Here is a 3,241-nt window from a genome sequence, read left to right on the forward strand (position 1 = left end):
AAGGAACAACCAGTTCCAGTGCAACTCCTAAGTGGTTGACCACTTCGGTGAACAGAAAGCATAATTTTCTTCCCGTGACTATTCCAATCTAGGAAATGGTCATTAAGTACACAGAGAAGGGCCCCAAGCCGAAAAGGTTCAAAACCGTCGCCCGCCTGGACAATGATGAAGGAACTAGAAAATGGGTCGTTGAAATCGCCTCATACAAACCCAAGGACGAAAACAAGGAAGCTAGCCCCGATGATTTTGAGGTCACAAAGGTGGAGCTGGGAAATATGAGTAGGGACTCAGACAATCATTTCTTTCAGGTATCTGCAAAGAAAATGCTCACCAGATCGGAGAAGGATGGGCGGGAAAAGAGAGAGCTAAAGTGACACATAAATATTCTTGCCCAGTTCATCGACAACATTGGTTGCTTTGGGGCACTCCCTATATCTCATGCTACAGAGAAATTTGACCCAACTTCACCAGAAAATAAAAAGTTAATGAGCCAAGTTCAACGGGCCAAGAGTATTGCAGAAGCCGTGGAGAAATGGATTGAGGGAATAGTCAAAGACGGGGAGAAGTATATCACCGACTCCCAGAAGTTATGTGACGAGATGCAGAGTCTAATCACAGAAGTTCAAAATCAACTTGTGTCGTGGGAGAAAGAGGAACACAAATGGCAGAATATCTTGCCTTTGTTCGCCAAAATAGAAGAATATGGGGTTACCAGGTTTCTAACGGAACACTCAATCAAACTAGTAGCGGATGAATGTCAACTCTTTGTGCTGAAGAAAACCATAATGTGGCGGGTGCTTACCTTCAAGTCTGTGATCTCCGACACTAAGACCTCTGTTTATGAGCTCTAGGATCTCCAGTGCAGTATAGTTAATGACAACAAGGTGGTTAACCCTGGCCATGATTGGCAATTGGGAATTTGCGGGTTGAACACACAGGATGCAATCAAGGCTTTCCGGATAAACATGGAGAAAATTAAAGCCAAGGGTAATTTCACTCTGGAAGATATAACAAGGGTGGCTAGGATTGAGTCTATGACCTTCATTGGAAATGATCAGTTACCGAAACATGTTGAAACGATGGTGAAGCACCGATGGAATAAGGAAGCGGTGAAGGCAAAGCTCAATGCAATGAAGGTTCTGAACCAATCTATTATCCAGGAGCTCACAACCGCCCACAATGCCCGTGAAAGCGGAGAGGATGATAGTGATGGGAAAGCGACATAATGCATTGATCCAAGCCCGGTTTCCTTTATTTATGTAATTTCTCATGTTTATACAAAGACTTTAGGACATCTGTCCCAAAATACATCTTGTTGGTTTCATAACTATTTTGGGGGAGGTTGAGTTTTTAGGGAGACCTCCCTTGTTCTAAAACTATAAATTAAAGAAAGATAGATAGAATAGGGGTTAGATTTGGTGACAAATTTTGGTTATTTTTTGTTTTCCCCTCTGTCTTGTAAAGTTTCTGTTTTGTAGAAGGAAGAATCAGACTTTTAAATCTAGAATGGAAAAGGATCTATAGAGGTATTATCGTGCCTTTGTTGCACAAGAATATATATATATACAAAGATCATACTATTTTTGGGAGAAGGAAAATCTGTGGGTTTTGAATCTGTGTAGACACATATCTTTGCATATGCTTATCTAATCAAATAACAGTAATGACCTTTCTATTGCAGAAAATTATTATTTTTCTGGTGCTCCTTCCTTTGAGTGTTTGTTTTTAAGAAAAGATTTGTGTTTGAGAATAGATTCGGTTTCTCTTATCTGTTCGCTTCTTATTGGAATTGTAGGAATGGTGTTCTGAACCTTGATTCAGTTTCTTCCATCTCTTGCATTGAAAAGATTAAAAAGATGGTTTTTCTCAGAAATACATGTGAAATATTGGCCTCTCATCCAAGAATGAAATAGGCAGCCTTACATGCTTTCAGGTTAAAAGCTACTACTCAAATAAAATTAATTAGATTACTCCTTGAATAACTGAAATAGGGAGTTGTACCTATGGAAAATTCAAAGGGAAGTGGTTTATATAACACTTACCCAACCGTTTAGTTGAACACTTGTCTTTAAAAGAAGGTGACAGAGTTTAAAATTGATCATTTTAAGAAAGGACAAATCTGTTCACTAATAGATTTTTGGCGACTCTGCTCGGGATCAAACGACAAAACAAGTAGAACATTCAATAGACCAGCAAGCTTTGAGTTTGAAATAGTTGTATTCGAAAATAATAAACAATACTCACAGGCATGCCTTGCCTAAAATAGATTCCCAAGGTATAGGGATATTGTTGGGTTTAAAGGAGTTGTTGAAGATCTAAGAACCCAAGGGGTAACAACATTGGATTCTCATCCTTATACCAGATCACAGAGGAGGGAGGGAATAATTGATAATTGGTTTGAAGAATTGCAAGGGTTGTCATTTGCCACAAACTTTACTCCCAAAAGAAACGCTAAAAGTAGGCCTTCCTCTCCTATCAGAATTACTCCTATACCTTCTTCTTCAAACCCTTGGCAAGCACTAATGCTTACTAGAGTTCAAGCTCCTCCTCTAGTAACCATTTATCATGTGTTCATTATGGCCCAACCTTGGGGTGTCGCTATTGGACCTCTTGCTCTCAAAGCTCATAATCCGCTTCCAAAAGGGGCGAGGGATGTCCTACCTAAATATAATGGAGATGGAGAAGTCTCAGTTGAAGAGCACTTGAATTCTTTTAATGTAGCCACTGGGATTCTGGCGGTCCAATATGAAGATATGGTTGTTAGGCTTTTTGCTCAAACTCTTACTGAGGGGGTGGCTGATTGGTTTAGTCATTTGCGAGCAAGATCCATAACTGACTGGCAAACAATGAAAACCGCTTTTGAGAAAAGGTTCAAAAGTGTTGATGATGAACATTCGTTACTGGCTCAGCTCACCCAAATGAAAAAAGAAATTCATGAGCCAATGAGGGACTATGTAGCCAGGTATAATAAGATTATCCATAAAATTCCTCAGGCCAAAAGGCCAACCACCGATAATCAACAATGTTTCTTCATAAATTCCATGCCTCCTGATGTAGGTTTTCACCTTAGAAGAAATAGGTCAGCTGATCTTGAGACTGCACAAAATGAAGCTATACAACTTGAAGATGATCTAATAACAGCCAGGAAATGGAGAAAAGATGTACAAACTTCTCAAGATCAACCTCAGGCATCTACCTCTTCCACTGACCCAGTTGTTCAATGGCTTGTCAATGATATGAT

This window comes from Cryptomeria japonica, chromosome 1 (genome assembly GCF_030272615.1).
Source record: "Cryptomeria japonica chromosome 1, Sugi_1.0, whole genome shotgun sequence".
Taxonomy (NCBI): Eukaryota; Viridiplantae; Streptophyta; class Pinopsida; order Cupressales; family Cupressaceae; genus Cryptomeria; species Cryptomeria japonica.